Raw genomic sequence first — 18,422 nt, 5'->3', positions numbered from 1 at the left:
AATAATTCATATAGGTTACATACTCAGCTATTGTCAACTGATTTCTCATTCATCCAACAGTTACTGAGTGCTTACTATGTGTACCAAGCATGGCGATAAAAACACAAATATGGCATCAAATGATCATAATGAGCTATCTGGCAAATAGTGATTCTTTGAGAGTGAAAGTTAGAAACATTTAATATTATAAAATTCACTTGATGAACATTTTGAGGTTACTTCCTCATCTACACATTTTAATGAAATTCTTTCATATCATGAGTGCTTTCAACTTGCAAACACATTCCTAGAAAGCAAAATAAATATCAAGTAATTGTACTGATCTGTTGCTGTGCTTAACTACTACAGAAACCAAACTCATCCTCACCACAGTATAATTTTGCCATTGTGTTTAAGGTTGGTAAGTCGGTATAATCAGATATTCTAATTGCAAACACTCCACGGAGAAACCCAATTCTACAGCAAATTTTCAGAATGTGTTAAAATTGATGTCAATGTCTCAGTAATTTCGCAGTTTAAAAAACAGTTAGAAATGTAATGACTACACTACACTTGATTAAAGCATTTACAGCTCTAATCAAAAACTGACAGCAAGATCAAAGATGTTAACTTAAATCTCTCTTCTAATTATGTTTAAAATGCCACACCTCAGGCCTGTCTCTCCTCTTCTTTTTCAAACCAAATTCTGCTTAAGAAAGATCTAACACTTCTTAACAGTTCATTATCCAATAAAACTATTCAAAGCTTAAAAGCAATCTACACAATTAGTCAGGACCTCAGGGAGTCCACCGGTAGTCTTTATTACAGGACTTCATATTAAAACACCTTAATTATATTTGTCAAATGGATTTCATTAAAACCCATCGTCACTTTAATTTTCATATTTTGACAGTGCTGGCATAGGCATTATTACCACCTGCCATGCTAGGAACTACAACGAAATTGTCAAATTCCTTCAAATCCTAAGCAGTTTCTTTTGTACCTGACTGATCGTTTTCCCTGGATGGGGAATCTATCACAATTAGGAGAATTAAAATACCCCTATTTAAATTCTACTCTGAATATATACGTTTCTTGCAGGGGCAGGAAAAACAAACTACATCCGTGCTGGGTTGCCAGGTGCACTTTGCAGAGAGGGTGATGCACATACTATGCAGTGTATCTGAATAGCAAAGCCGAGACATCAAACAGAATGCACTATGATTCAATCACATCACAACCATCAGGACTTGAAAGCCAGGACTTTTTCTTTTTCTTTTTTTTCCTCTTTTTTTTTTTTTTACCTCCTATTCATTATGCTGCCATATTTTATAAAATACACGGTGTTTCTGGCCATTCACTTGAGACTCAATTGTATTTTCATTTGCCACTGCGATTTAGATTATTGAAATAGCAAATGGAAAAAAAACATATACATGCCTTTCTTTCCAGCTATGCAATGTTCAATGTCAACAGTGATGCAATGTTTATAGCACTTTCTTAATCCAGTTAGTTATGCAACTTTAGGAAAATGGAGGTGTGCACACGAACAAGCAGAGCATTTTTGTCTGTTTTCTTCTTGATTTTCTAAGTCTTTGGTAGCATATGCAATAGAGAAAGAGAATTCCTCCATGATCCTCCCTTTAGATTGTAGCATATAAAATTCTATTTTTCAAGTGTCTAAGATAGAACAGGAATAGCAAAAAAGGATAGGCTTTTTTTTTTTTTTTTTTTTAACAGACTCATAAGATATAACAAAGGAGAGAGGTTTCTGGCCTGTGTCTAACACACTTCAGGGCTTTGTACAATGGTCTCAGGAGTAATAATCACCTTGCTTTATGAATACTTTAAATCACAGTAAATGGTCTTGGATTATTTTGAGTAAAGCCAAACTTTTAAAGATCTACTTACACAATCACAAGACATTAAAAAAATTATAAATGATCACTGACTTACATGTCTCAAAATGCAATACAGTTGAAATAGAAAACATGCTCTGAGAATTATACATAGGGAAAATGCATTTAAATGCAGTTCCTATGTCACTACTGCCTAGAAGCCTTTCATGATCAACTTTGCTGGCAATGTTTCTCGCTCCTCTGGACTCAGATCAGTTCATTATCTGAACCACAACGATGGCACATATCCCAAGGCTGGCATTTTTCTCTTCTCTCTATGCCCAGAGTCTGGTAGAGTGCCTGACACGGTACACACAATATATGTCTACTAAGACTGACTGACCATGTTCATGCCCACATCCCCTACTAGACTGTAGGCAACTCCCCCATGGTAGGCAATAAACCTTACACATTGTTCACTTCTCCTCCATACAGTGCCTCATAAATGGTAGTCATTTGGCATATCTCTTCCTATCTCTACATATATTTATAGATATATAGTTATACAGCGACAGAGAGATAGGCATACAGATAGTATGTTTATGAGTGTGCATGTATGAGCCAACATTTGGAATTCTGTCGAATACAAAAATTATTTTAAAAAGCTCCAAGATTCATATGTCAAAAAATATAAGAATCATCAACTCCTTTTAAATTGTTATTAAATGTTACTATAATCTTGAACCATGAATCCTTCACATTTGTCCCTCTGTCCCTTGTTGACCTTCGGTAACTCTGCTTGGGACGGCTGATAATGGATGGAGCTGATGAAGTGGAGAGGGAAGAGGAGCACAACTTAGACAAGCTGCAGTGGGAATCCGGATGTTGCCCCAGGAGCTCCTCAGCTACTAGAAAATACTTTCCATTGCCACCAGGCAATAATTTATTTGAAGCCATTATTATAAATACTCACAGAACACATGGATTTTTCTCATTAGGAAAAAAGAAGTTGGAACGATCTACTATTTTAGAAATATTCCTAGAGGGACACTTCAAAAATGAGGCCAGATGCGATCTACATTCTTGAATACTTGAAGTTTATCTGATACAGAGGCCTACAGAAACCCTGCTGACACAGAAGTCACAAGGCACATATAAGTTTATGAATACTGCATTTACTGTATTTTAAATGCAATACATGTTAACTTGGTACTCAAAGGGTGATTTTGGTTAATTGAGAATCATGAATACCGTGCCATCAATTTCTGCTCAATGGCACCCTGCCTCTGGTCATTCACAGAGGTTAACACAGTTCCTGTCTTTTTGTTGTCCATTTGTGTTCAAAGGTGTGCAAGCACAGGAGTTAGCTTATAGATGCAAGACTCTATGTGGTTTATACAATGAATTGACACAGGGATGTGTCAAATGCGGTTTATAAAAGTAAGCACTTTGGACAGCACATAACATACAAGTGGAAGTTTGGGGGATCTAGGGCTTCCACTGAAAAGGGATATTAGGAAATGGGGAAAGAACATCTGGAAGGGACAGGGATACTGAAGGCAATGGATAGAGAAGATCATTTAAGGGAGACCCTGTGCAAGTGGGACTTTGGCATTGAGGTTGGAACCCTTGCCAATTGCAAGCATCCGGAAGACTGCCTGGGACTGTGTCCACATCATAAGGACTGCCATCTCTACTTCTTGCTAAGGTCATCTCCCCTCTTGAGCCCACATGGTCACGCACATCATCACCTGATCACTTGCTACGGCCTCTGCAAGCTCCTCTAAATCCCCCAGTTTCAGAGCTCGTAAGTCCTGGTGGGAGTCCTCAACCCTTTTGAATTGGGCAAAATAAGGAAAGCGGCTATTCTGGTTTTGCTCTTATCGATAGCCAGCTTGGTGTGTTGGAGGGATGGGGTAGTAGGCAGGTAATGCGGGATGTAGGGGGTCACGAGAGCTGGCAGGAGGACTGGAAGGAGAGGAGCAAAGGCTTTCGAACAGCATGATCAGAGAGAGAGCCTGAAGTGCCCAACTGACAGCTCGACAAGACTGCTCAGATACTGGCTTTTTCCAACAGGAGAAAATCTGTGACTTTTGCTTGTTTTCCACCCCTCCGTTTTGAATGATTACCTTGAAAAATAACGATTGCTTTTTCTGTAATACTCACAAGACAACAAAGAGATATTTACTATCCTTTTGAAGTTATACAAAAACAGCCAATGAGAATATCCCTGATTGTCCACTGTCGGCTAGAAACTGAGACTTGGGCCTTCGTATTGAGGAATTTGGATGCTAAACCACAGCATTCATCAACATCCTCCTGGAGCCCAGACAATATATGACACCAAGATCTGTTTCTGGACTGAGCCCTGTATTTTGTATTCAGACTACCCTCAGGGCTGCTACTCTCTTAGACACAAAAGAATAATGATTCTCTTTAAATAAAAGAACAACTGCCTATTTTACTTGTTGCCAAATGATGGGCCGATATTAAAATGCTTTAGCTATATTTTTCTATGGGGACTAAACACTGGAGCCCTTAACACAGTACCCTAAAAACGGTGAACAAATCACTTAGGAAGTGAAACAACCTGGTCCGCTTAAATATCTATCTATAAATGCTTATGTCTGTGCGTGCGTGTGTATGTGTGTGTTTTCTTGGAGTGCTGAGATCCTCCTTACCCACCTCCAGGCTTTGCAAGGCCTGATCCCCAGTGGAGCTGGTCCAATGGTTCTCCATCAGAGGTGGTAGTGATGGGGGAGGGGAGGCGTGGAAATAGGAGCAAGCTATGGGCAAAATAAGATTCTAGTCAGACTCAAAGGCTGACTGCTATGATTCCTGATAAACAGGGAGGCTTTGGCTTATTTTTTTTTTTAACTCCCATGTTTCATTCCTAAAACAGTAGGATTTTATGCTTCATAGGTAGATAATATTTTCATGGCATTGGTACAGATTGCTATTTAAAGACATTCTAAAATGACATCTTTAGCATCTCTGTAATATTTTTACAATATAAACACAAAAGAAATAGATTTTAATATGATAATTTTTAAATGAGTGTTTAAAAATAAAAACTATTTAAGAGATAGTCTCATATTCTATGAACTTAATTCTTTGGGTAAAAAAAAAATAATAATTTAATCTTTTAATTTTAACTCCAAATGGCCCTTGGACTGTTACTCTCCAGAGTCCCCAGCTGAAGGTGGAAGCCAATGATTATTCCTGATTTCCTGGTGAAGAAAAGTTGCACAAAGGAGTTAAATTACTTTTCTACTGTCCTAAGTGAGGAACAGAATCATGAAATGATACTTTGTCTCCTGGTCTATGTTTCAGTCTTCAAAGCAGAAAAGTAGCATAAACCATACTGGGAATATGTGCAGTTTCTGGAAACTTGTCAGGCTTTAGCCTAAGAGCTGAGAGTCAATGAGGACTTCAAATAAACCCTTCTTTTAATAACAAAAACAAAGTATTAAACTAAACTGACGTTTGTTTTTTCCAAAAATTCCCATATTCAGTACATCCATTTTCAATGTCAATAAGTTTCTTACATTCCAATGTCAATTCGGGGTAAAGAGCATTGCTGCAGGGCTTCAGAGTGTATTCAGGCCATTCTAGGGCTCTTAAGTCAAAAAAGTCACAGAATGTTAGCTCTTAAAATTTCTCTGAATAGTTTTCTGCATGTGTATTACTGTTAAATTTAATGAATGAGAATGGTCCTGTAGCTTCTAGGTATGTATGCCAAAATGATGATGTTCGCGTGAGGAGGGAAATACAAACATGTTCAAAGACCTACTCATTTTGAAATTTTTAAAACATCACTGTTATAGAATAACTATCCAATTAGCAATTGTCTATGTGATTCATCAAGAGAATAAGAATCAGAAAATGAAAGTCTCCTATAAGTCCAAAAGCTCAGTATGTAAATAATATTTTGCTTTTAATAATCATGTCAACTTTAATTATGCATTCTTAATTGTCAATGAAATTTGGTAATAAAAAGGGAAAGCCTTAATTGAAATTCTTGTAAAATCCTCTTACTTGGAGAGTTTGTGTGAGTTGATTAATTAAGAGACTTTCACAGTTTTCATATTGATTGCCTTTGTGTTTCTGAACTTCCTGTCTGTTGGTTGTGTGCAGGGTAAAAGTAAGAAATCATGGATGTAACAAGATGTAGGATTTCTCAACACAGGTTTTCACTTTGATAAATTGCCCCCACTTTGATAAATTCCCCACTTTTTTGGGGAGTATTTCTCTGTTACCCCATTTTGTAGACAGGCTTTTGAATGCTGATACTTTTCCCTCAATGTCATAATTCCACCAAATATTTTTAGGAAATAAGATCTCCTATATCTAGTGCAGTTTTTCTTTAATATATTAAACTATTAAAACCAGAACTGGAAACATACAAATAAGCTTGTTTTGCTAGGACTAAGATAAAAGGAAATGTTTATATCTCTGTTCTAGATCTCTATAGCAGAAAATATTAAGGAAATAGGAATTTTCTGCCTACATTTGGATGTTGCAGTACAATGGTGATATGATCTTCTAATGGTTCTGAGAAAGAGAATGGTTTAAAATATGAAGATCTCCGTGTACTTAACAATAAAGTTAAATACTTTATTGATTTATGGGATTTATGAAATAGGTTACATTTCAAAATAATGGAAATAAAATTGTCTTTGGTATACTTGATAAGACTTTCCTCCTCCTACTAAATATTTGGGGGGGGGTATGTTATAAGATAAAACAGCTAAATATTTTGGGTGTTTTTGCTCTAAGGAAAAATAACTAAAATTTTAGGATGCCATTATAAGACAAATTTAATTTTCTAGTTTGTTTGTTTAGGAATTTTCCCCTATAGCAAGACAAGATACTTCTCTCTTCCTTTGAACATTTCAGCATATTTGTCCAGCATCATTTTTTCATTCTCTTTTATCCCTGGGGCTCTCAATGTTTAAATAGCTCCCTCCCATGTAAAGCTTTGCACCAATATCGATCAGCCTAGGGTGGAAGTTACTGTGAGGCATTTTCAATAATCAGCCCAGCTGTTCAGAGAGCTTCTTGAATATAACCCTTAGGTAAACAGCATAATACAATGAGAACTCTCTCCAGCAACCTGCCCTTCTTGGCAATCTCAAAGATTGCTATTAATGCTTCACTAAACAAAGAACTTAATTCTGATTTTAACAATGGAGGCTAAAGGGTAATTCAGACAAATCCCATCTTTGATTCACATATGTAGAAACTATAAGGGGTCCCCCCTGCCCACATGCTTGCATATCCGATTAATTCAAAAGCATGTGAGTCAAGTAAACCATTTTTACAGAGTCAAAAAGCAACTGTATGCAAGGCAGTTTTTTAGTATTACCATTCTACTCCTTAATCCTTGCATTGAGATTTAAGTTTATTCACTTAGATCTTCTAGGTCAATTACATTATCTACCTTTATGTAACATATAGCAAAGTAATAAAAGTGCAATTACTTACTTAAAATTTTACATTACTATTTTTTTTTTAACATCTTTACTGGAGTGTAATTGCTTTACAATGTTGTGTTAGTTCCTGCTGTATAACAAAGTGAATCAGCTATATGCATACGTATATCCCCACATCCCCTCCCTCTTGTGCCTCCCTCCCACCCTCCCTATCCCACCCCTCTAGGTGGTCACAAAGCACCCAATCTCCCTGTGCTATGCGGCTGCTTCCCACTAGCTATCTATTTTACATTTGGTAGTGTATATATGTCCATGCCACTCTCTCACTTCGTCCCAACTTACCCTTCCCCCTCCCCGTGTCCTCAAGTCCATTCTCTATGTCTGTGTCTTTATTCCTGTCCTGCCCCTAGGCTCATCAGAACCATTTTTTTTTTTTGATTCCATATATATGTGTTAGCATACGGTATTTGTTTTTCTCTTTCTGGCTTACTTCACTCTGTATGACAGACTCTAGATCCATCCACCTCACTACAAATAACTCAATTTCGTTTCTTTTTATGGCTGAGTAATATTCCATTTATATATGTGCCACATCTTCTTTATCCATTCATCTGTCGATGGACACTTAGGTTGCTTTCATGTCCTGGCTACTGTAAATAGAGCTGCAATGAACATTGTGGTACATGACCACATGGGATTGCTGGGTCATATGGTAGTTCTACTTTTAGTTTTTCAATCCAGAAATGGGCAGAAGACCTAAATAGACATTTCTCCAAAGAAGATATACAGATTGCCAACAAACACATGAAAGGATGCTCAACATCTGTAACTAATCATTAGAGACGTGCAAATCAAAACTACAATGAGGTATCACCTCACACCAGTCAGAATGGCCATCATCAAAAAATCTACAAACAGTAAATGCTGGAGAGGGTGTGGAGAAAAGGGAACCCTCTTGCACTGTTTGTGGGAATGTGTTTGTGGGAATGTAAATTGATACAGCCACTATGGAGAACTGTAAAGGAGGTTCCTTAAAAAAAATTTTACATTACTTTTTAATTTCCTCATTCTTTAAGAGTTAAATGCTAAAGAGAAATACTTTCACAGCACTCCTAATTTTGATTTCCTGCTGACATGCAACAAGGGAATCTTAAAAGAAGCACCGAAAAAATGGACACTATATACAAAGTATAATGTAAAAATAGCATTAGGTAGCCATGCAGTGAAACCCATAATGTTCACACTCTTCAGTGGGTGAAGAATAAACATCATAAAAGTAAATTGCATTCCAAAATAGATGGTACCTATAAAATCTTGAGTTCCCAAATTGTTTTGCTTTCAAAAAAAGAAAACAAAATCAAATAAAAGTTAGGTATAAACAATTCCTAATGTTTCTATTGGAACCATTCAAAAAGGCTTTCAGGTCATTATTTAAGCTAAATAAAACATATTTGTCTGGTTGAATCTATTCTGAGATGTAGTAAATAGACAGAGGCTTCTAGGTTCTGGAAGAATAGACCAGTCTTTTGATAAATAAGAAATTTGAAATGTTTCCTTTGGTTTACGACTCACCTCAAATACCATATCCATGACAGTAAATCAGAATGACCTTGGTTTTTTTGTTGATCTGTTTCATTTTGTTATGGGTATTTGTTTTCTCTTTATTTTAGGAGAGAAAAGTTGGTTTCTAGCATTTAATTCATACCTGCTGTGCCCTGTAGTAATTTGCCAAAGAACAAAACACACAGTCTCTGCCCTTGATGGAGTTTATAATCTATTTGAAAAGATGGGACTCTCCCTTGCCCCCAACACACTGTCCAATATCAGAAGAAAATTAATGAGTGATTCCAATATGTACAAATATTAAGTAATATTAATTGCAACTGTGTACCCATATATAAAATCCTGATATTGAAGAAAAAGCAAATACACACGAGCTGGTTACCTCAAGATTCTTGGTCTACAAAATACTACCATATGTAAAGATTTATCACATTCAGAAGCAAAGCAGTGAAAGACTTGGCCTTGACTTTAACAGCTACTTATCCACGAGTGAATCTGTGCAGTCTGCCTACTGTGAGCTTCTCCCACCTTCAGATCCTTCTCCCTTGTGGGTGCTGCTTCCTTATCTCAGCTCATAAGTGTTGGAACTCCTAAGTTTTTACCTTGTATTTCTTCCTTAAATTCTTCAAATAATCTCCTTTGAGGTCCTCTTTCACTTCTATGGTTTTTAAATATCATCCCCATTTCTATGCTTAATCTGTCTCTTAACCTATTCCAACTTTTACTCCCTATTTCCTATTCCATGCTGCATATTCACCTTGGTTGTCTCGCCAGTTCCTTAAATCCAACAGGTATAAAATCAAAATCTTATTTTCTTGCTATGTGCTTCTTCCCATCAGTTAAGGGTAGGCAAATCAAGGGGGTCTCCCAGAACTGACACATAACAATTCATTTGGAATCGTCCTTTATTTTGCTTCCCAGTTTGAACCAGTCATCAGGTCTTTTCAAATCTTCCTTTGAAATATCTCTCGTATTTGTTTCTTCTCTTCCTTGGTACTGTTATAACCTCTCACACACACTAGTGCCTCCTTCCTAACTGGTCTCCCTGTCCTCACTGTCTCCAAGCATCAATACATCTTGATTGTTTGCTCTCTTAAACTACCAGTCTGGTCATGCTCGGAACCCTTTCATTGCTTACCAAGTAAAAACCAAGCCTTAAGCTAGCATTCAGACCCTTTCAGAATTGCAGCCTAAATGGTCTTTCGGGCTTCTCTCCTAATTCTCTCTGGCAAAAAGTCTAGGCTCTATTACAGGGCTTCTCAACCTTGATATCTACTGAGTTTGGGGTAGATAACTCTCTGTTGGATGGGAGGGTCTGTCCCGTGCACTGTAGGATGTTCAGCTGCATTGCTGGTCTCTACTGACGAGCTGCCAGAAGGAGGCCTTCTCCCCTTGCTGTTAAACAAAAATGTCTCCAGACATTACCAAATGTCCCCTGGGTGTCAAAACCAGCCCTGGTTGAGAAGCACTGCTCTAGTCAGATTGGACTTGGGCACCCATGAGCTTCCACCCATGTGGTTCACTGTCTGGGGTGTCCCCAACCATCTCTACTGTTTACAGCCCCACTCGATGTTCATAGTTCAGCTAAAATGCTGTATTTGCCCTGAATTCTTCTGCATTTGCCCCTGTCAAAAGAGATCTCTTTCTCCTCAAACTCCTAAACATGCAACCTTGCCTAAATTATCCTCTCTACCAGAGTGAGAGCTGCTTGAAAGCAGGATCTGTGTCATCTTTTATTCCCCCAAAGATCAGCACAGTGCCTGGCTCATATGATGAATGAAGCCACCTCCAGCCCCAGCTTTCTAACCTTGCAGTTAGAAGACAATGACAAGGCAGTAACAACTCCGGCAAATGTCCTTAAGAGCTTCTCCGATGCTTCTCTGCTTGTCTATTTCAAAGGGCAAAGAAGATATAGGACAGATCTGGACCACTCAATCTAGGGTTCACCCCTTCCAGAGAAATAAGCAGTCAGATTGTGAGGGAGGCAATGGGCACGGAGTGTTAAGTTGATGGCAATCTTAATGAAAAGCAGACAAAACAGTGTAAGAAGGCTTAAATACCTTTTGGGACATACAGCATATAAAAGACAGTCATAAGAACGTTTACAATAAAGACAAGAATGTGGATGATGGAGGGTCAAAAAGATAATTACACAGAAGGTTTTTAAATAGCTGTCTAATGGAGAAGTTGAGTGATTAAGACAAATAGCTTGACAAGCTACCTGGTCACAGGGACATAAATCTGAAAAAGCAGCAGATTCTCCAGCTAGGTCAGACAGATCACATCTTGTTTCTAAAAGGGAGAAAACATGAAATTTGTACATAGCTGTGTGTGTGTGTGTGTGTGTGTGTAGTTATTGGGAGGGAATCGTATGCTATTGATAAACGTTGGAGAAAGAAACCATCTGTACTGTCAAGTGACTTAAAACTTGAGGCACAATCGAAAGCAGGAATTAAACAGCTCAGGGTAGCACAGTCAACACCATACGAGAGGTGCCTTCAGGGCAACACACGCTGCTGCTAGAAACACCAACCAAAAAAACGGACGATCAGGCTCTCAAAAGAGATGAGTCACCCAGAGGGTCTCTGTAGGACCAGCCTACTTTCTTAGCCTTGAACCAATGTGGTCTTGCTCTGGGCAAGGAAAACGTTACACTACTCTACAAAATCAATTCCAAATGCGTAAGCCACTGAAGCATATTTCTTATAAAGACTGAGAAGAAAATAAAGACTGAGTAGTGAAAGTAAGGGTGCAACCAAAATTTTAAAGTAGCCCATCCTGCATATATACCCAGGGATAGAAGGGAAGAAAGCCCCATCACTGGAAAAAGGTGTCTGGATATACCACGAATAAAGGGAAGCATGCAAGAGCCTTTACTTTCTAATTGTCCGTTAATTGTGGTTCTTTTTTTCTTTTGTTAACTGATGGTATAATTCCAGGGAGGGTCCTGACATTTTAATTTTTATTTTGGCCTAGAACTATCTTGATTATTCTACTCAAATAAACTAACTGATTGAACTGCTAGTTGTAAGCTCTTATGCCCATGAAATCACAGAAAAATTGTGAGGCACAGCAACAGGGATGAGATGGGAGAGGCAGGTACTAAAGTTTGGTGAAAGGCCCAGGGGAACACCCTCTCAGTGACACATTTACAGAATCCCAATCCTCTCTGAATGGGTGAGGCAACGTCCATTTTGGGGGCAACGTCCTTTTCCTCAGGACTGTTTCCTTCCAGTCTCTTTTCTAACTTTCCTCTGGGCTGCTCAGGTGCCCTGTTGTGCTATCCCAACCCTTGCGCTTTGCCTGCTGTCTCTTTACAGTGTTTGAAGAGCAATTATCCTTCCTAGTAGGTATGTGGGGTCCCGCTTCATAGTCACGCTGACATAGGGTAAAGAGAAAGTATGGGACCCACAACCTTCCTAACATGCCTAAATGAGTAAGGCAGCTCTCGTCTGTAAAATGGACAATTCAGAGATTTCCTCATAGACTTCTGGGGAGGCTTATAGCAGGGAATTTACTTATAGGGCTTGGTAAAGTCTCTGGCACATAGAGAAAGTTCAATAAATGTTTGCTAATATTCTTCTTACTATTATGATGTAAACCCCTATAATTCTCCATGACCTACTCTATGCCCTAGATGATGCTGAGACCTAGAAAAGTGGCTCTCAGCCCCATCAGACCTCCTTTTTATAACATATTTTTTCAATGCCCCTTTACCACCTTGAAATAAAATTCAGAGCTAACATAATCTACAGACACACATAATTAAAAAAAACAAAACAATACAATGCCCTAACTGTAATGTAAAGAAAAAGTACAAGAAAGTAACTTATAGTAAGACATGTTTCTATATGTAAATGTGCAGGCATTGCTAAACTAACAGACATAGCTAAGTAGGCATATGCTTGTACCTGCATGTAAAGTTAACAAAAATATGACAGCTACATATGCAAACCAATACATGAGCATTCTAATGCCGACTCAAATGCTACAAGTGGCATTACCATGGATATTGTATTGCCAAACTTTCCATCTGCTCCTCGTTCCCTAGCCCTCTTATGGTTAGGAGGGACTGTGTACTAGCTCTGGCCACTGGGCTGTAGTCAGAAGTGATGTGCCTCCCTTTTGGGCCAAAGCATTGAAGAGGTGGTGTACAAACCCTGTCCACCATCACCAGAGGTGGCTGGTGACAACGCCCATGGTGAAGTCAGTCTGAACCCCTGACTAATTGTGAGTAGAGCCTCCTACCAATGCTTGATGGACTTTCAGCATAAACAAAAAAATAAACCTTTGTTGTGTTAAGTCACCAGGATTTCTAGGTTAATTTGTTTCTGTAGCATAACTCTGCCTGTCCTTCAATGGTAATAGCCCTTTTAAAATATAGCCAGATTTTACACAATTGTTGTATACATGGAAAAATTAGTGGACGTTAAATCCATGCAAAAAATACTTTGTGTTTATATGGAAAACTAGGTTCGGATGATTACAAACAGCATTTTCACCTACATAAATGACCAGCAGGTCATTGGAGAGTCTGTGTAGACCAGGATGTTGGTGCTGTGAAGGAAGGTCCAGTGCATGGCAGAATGTTTCTTATCCTTGACTCTTATCATTGGGACAACCAAATGCCCCAACAAAGGTTCAAACCTTCCCCTGGAAGAAGAATACCTCTAGGTCAGTAACTTAGAGACAAGATCAACATGGACTTGACTGGCCAAGTGGTATACTGTGGGGTAGCATCAATGAGTGGTTCACAGGTTACAGTGTCTTAGAAACTGGACTGGATTCCACAAGGTGTAAAAATAAAGTAGGCAAAATAAAAAGGTTCTCTGGGCACAGGTTGGTAAATGCTGACTAAACAGAGTAAAGCAGGTCCAGAATCTTTAGAACATGAGCATCACGACTCCCCACAAGGGGGAAATCAGCATGCACTCTTTCCCACGTTTATTTTGAGCAGGAAGGCCTTTTGTTCCAGAGCTTCTGCAAAATTCATGTTCCAAAGGGTACGCAATCTCCACATTTACAGATGAGCACGATAAGGCCAGAGAAAGGAAGAGCCTTGTGTAAAGTTTTCAGTGAGCCAGTAGCAGAGCTAGGCCTAGAACCCTTACTTAAAAGTTAATATTCTCAGCTATAAAAAGGAATTGAGATATATGCTCCAATGTGGAGGAAACTCATTATACTACGTGAAAGAAGCTACACATAGGAGGTCAACATACTATATGACTCCATTTATATGAAATATCCAGAATAGATAAATCTATAGAGTCAGAAAGAAGATTGTTGGCTGCTGGGGGCCAGGTGGAGCATGGGAAGAGGGGGCAACTGCTTAATGGATATGGGGTTTCCTTTCGGGGTGATGAAAATATTTTGGAACTAGATAGAGGGTGGTTGCCTAACACTGTGAATGTACCCAAAGCCACAGATTTGCACACTTCAAAATAGTTAATTATGTTATGTGAATTTTATCTCATTAAAAATGAATAACGAGGTGAAAAAACAATCTTCTTTTCTCTCTACTATGCCCTTATCAACTTGAGTTCTCCAATTTACTAGAAAGTAGCACAGCAGTATGACCTTTTCCATATGCTTTCTCATATTGCAGCTACAAATATTTTTATTACTTTTCATTTTCTGGTTATTGTGCAAGGAAGTGGATGTCATAAACCTACAGTGAATAGAATTTTACAGGGATTGATTATAGGCTGAAAAAGATAATTCAGCTACTTTGAACGGGGTAGAGTGGTTTTCTATCCACCAGCTACTATGAGCTAGAGTCTGTGTTCTGCAGAATAGAAATCTCAGGGCATTGGAGTCAGACGAACAGAGGTTCAAATCCTGACTTCATCACTTGATAGCCATACGGTTTTAGCAAGTTATTCAGATTCTCTGAGCTTCAATTTCCTCATGTGATATGGAGCAGTAATACCTACAACACAGGGTCATTGGGGGAATTAATTGCAATGACGTAGGTAAAATGTCTGGAACAAAACCTGAATCCATAATAGGAAATCAACCCAAGTTCCAGTACCCCCAAGCATACTATTTTCCTGGGGAGCACACCAGTGGTGCCTAAAATTTCCTTCAGGGGGCCAGAGAGGTGCCTCGATCCATACTAAGGATTTTCTTTCTGAAGCTGAGGACATATTTGGCTTCTGGAAAAAATTCAAGAGTGAAGATTTTCTTTGTTCTCTGACTCCATGGGATGCTCTGTTGTGCTGTGCGGATCAGAAAGTGGGAGTATTTGGCAAAATGTATTACACATATGCATGTGTTTATAAAATAACAAGAGTCCCTAGAAGGGAGCCTCTACATAATCAAGCTGTCAGAAGAAAGACTCTCCGGAACCTTCAACTTTTGATCAATTGGGAACTAAGTGGGCATTTCAAGAAAAAACAAACATCTTTCGGCACAATTAACATGTTTCTTCAATGTACTATTGTCCTTTTACCTCTACTCTCAGTTTTAATAGTATAAGATGGCGTTTTAGAAAAAAAATTTAAAAAATCATCTTCGTTTAAAAAAATCCAGGAGTCACATAACTGTACAGTGTACTACACAGAAGGACTTATGAATTACATATGGCAAGTTTGGGAGATTCGGTTCATATGAGGATGGAGCAAGTTGAATAGATTTATCTGCATCTAAACCATCCAATTGTTTGGTGAATTATCCAGTTTAAAAAAAAAAAAGTAAAGGTACTAATTCTAGTCACTTGGAACTTAGCAAGCTTAATTCAATGCTGCTTAAGCCATTCTTGAAAACATTTTAATTACTAAACTGCTGCTATAGAGCCTCACATTCAAACAACGTCTGCATTAAAGAAACATTCATTCCCAAATCTCATAGTGTGTTACACTGGTCCATCATGGGCTATGGAGGAGCCCAAAGACAAGCAGCTTTTTCCTAAGAGAAGCCTAACCAGAGGGAAGATGAGTTAGCGCCTACTTTTCAAAGATTCTGTTCCTTCTAAATTCCAAGGTGGGGAGAAAACACATATAAGCCTCCAGTTAAAAGCCAATTCTCCTCCCAAGAGCTTAGTGGTGTGAAATAGGGATCGGAAGAATGAAGGAGATACGAGAAATAGTGTGGGAGGAAATCTCTTTTTCTGTGAAAATATAAAGCAAGCTTCCTCAGAGCCTGCTAATGAGAAGGAGGGGCATACGAGAACTTTCTGGCACCCTGTCCTCGAAGAGGAATGTGAATCATGGGTTCAAATGCTCCAAGCACATAGGATTGACCTGAAGCCATGATGACAGCCACTGGGCAAGTATCCAGGGATTCTGAGTGCTGCGGTGACATCACCTGCCACCCCAGAAGCCATTTACTGAGCAATCAGTTCTGCAAGGCATATGTCTATTCAATTGACAATGTAGAGAAAATCTTCTGGGCTGTTTGTAATAAAGTGAGTAATCAGCAATTGAAAGGTAATAGGAGAGAGTTACTGGGTTTCTTCTCAGTATGGGTTATGAGATAGTCATGTGTATTAAAGAGGGTTTTTGGAATTGTGTAGCCCAAAATGAAAATCTGGATTTAAAAAAAAATGTGCATTGAACAAAAAAAGAAAAAACTGAAAGAATAAACCCCCAAATATTAACAGAAGTTATTTCTGGGTGATACAATTTTATCTTTATTTTATAATTAAGAAAAAAATTTTAATATGAAAATCTTACATTTAAAAGACAAAATACAGTTTGGATCAAAGAACAACATAAAGGCAGGAGCAATGAAGAATAAATGTATGAACCAATACTAAGAAAACAGACATTATAAAAATAAACCAATCCAAACAGATCTCAGTCCTATGAATGAGAACCAGTTGCCTGGGCAGTTGGTTGAATAACTTTAAAAAAAATGGAAAAGAGTAAAAAATATGGCTTTTTATGATAAAGACATGATTTAGGATTCTTTGATGGCCTTTTTTTTTTTTTTTTTTTTTTGCAGTATGCGGGCCTCTCACTGTTGTGGCCTCTCCCGTTGCGTAGCACAGGCTCCGGACGCGCAGGCTCAGTGGCCATGGCTCACGGGCCCAGCCGCTCTGCGGCATGTGGAATCTTCCCGGACCGGGGCACGAACCCGTGTCCCCTGCATCTGCAGGCGGACTCTCAACCACTGCGCCACCAGGGAAGCCCTGATGGCCCAATTTAAAACTAAAAATGATTAACTGACTCTTACCTCTACATCTAAAAGGAATATTATGCACTTTTGTACCCCAAGGTCTGGTTCTTTTACACTAGAACAGTCATTTTGTATTTGACTGATAGGATCCAAATACTTAAAATAATCTCATTCTGCAACAGAATTATAATAGTAATCCTCTAATACCTAAATATTAAGATGATGAGCCACAGAATTTCATGCAGTATGATTCGTAAAGGTAAAATGGAAAGAAAAAAATTGTCCAACAATATTTGAATGGTTAAATTATGGCACATACATATTATGGAATAATAAACAGTCACTAAAAAAGAATAATTTAAATTCATATATACTGACACTGGAAATATGTATATAAATCATTATTGAATGGAAAAAACAAGGTACAGACACTATGCGTAATATAATTTTGTTTTGTTAAAAGAGAAAAGTGTAACTTTGCACATGTAATCTAGGAAGAACTTGACCTCCTCTTCTCTAAGATATGCACAGCCCTCACTCTCACTTCATTCTGACCTCTGCCTAAAGGTCATCTCAGGGAGGCTTGCCTAGACCACCATACCTAAAGTAGAACCACCTGGAATTCTCTATCACTTTAGCTTACTTTATTTTTATTTATGGCATGAATATTTTATATCACATTTTTATTGATTTATTGACTGTCTCTATTAGAATGTGGGTTCCATTAGAATGTGGATTTCATGAGAATGGGGACTTCACCTGTTTGGTCACTGTTGTTTTTTCAGTACCAGTTCCTAGAACACAACAGATGCTCAAGTATTTGTTGAATGAATGAGTAAACAAATATAAATAAATATGTACACATAAATATGTATGTACACACATATGTATATGTGTATATATATGTATACACATAAATGTATACTTACATGTAGATAAACATATAAATATATAGTGAAAAAAATCTCAAAGCATATATACCAACTGTTCATAGCGGTTTTTCTTGGGGAGTGGGAGTGGGAAAGACGGATGGGGGTCTTTTAACTTTTTATACTTCTATCTTGTTTGAATAATTTGCAATAATTTGTGTTATAATTTGAAAATACCAAAAACAGTTGTCGTATAAGGACTAGGTTTTGTAGAACCTACATAATTGCTTTAAAAATGTCTGGTGATTACATTTAGATACCTCTAGTTTCCTAACTGGACTGATCAATTAAAGACATTTTAATCAATTATGATTTTGATATCTTAACTTTAGGCAGTGGTTCTCAAGCTTCTGTGTGCATAGAATTAACTGCCCAGTTTGTCAAAAATACAGAATTTCAAGGCCTACCCCCAGAGATTCTGATCAGTGTTTGGGTGGCAGGAATTTCCATTAAAAAAAATATCACCCAAGGTGACTGACTCAAAGCTCACCATCTGAGAAACTGGCTCAAGATAGAACTGAACAGGAAAGAGTGAATCAACATACATTTAATGAGGACCG

General features: G+C 38.1%; 1 protein-coding gene across 7 annotated transcripts in view; it reads right to left on the bottom strand.

Annotated features, from left to right (window-relative positions):
- The window catches only part of VTI1A (vesicle transport through interaction with t-SNAREs 1A), a 357,353-nt gene that overhangs the window by 179,192 nt on the left and 159,739 nt on the right, over positions 1-18,422 (bottom strand). The window lies entirely within an intron of this gene.

This window comes from Monodon monoceros, unplaced genomic scaffold (assembly GCF_005190385.1).
Source record: "Monodon monoceros isolate NGI ecotype Baffin Bay Population unplaced genomic scaffold, NGI_Narwhal_1 Super_Scaffold_4, whole genome shotgun sequence".
NCBI classification, from domain to species: Eukaryota; Metazoa; Chordata; class Mammalia; order Artiodactyla; family Monodontidae; genus Monodon; species Monodon monoceros.
Note: the sequence above shows the minus strand (reverse complement) of the source record. Positions and strands in the feature narration are given on the sequence as shown.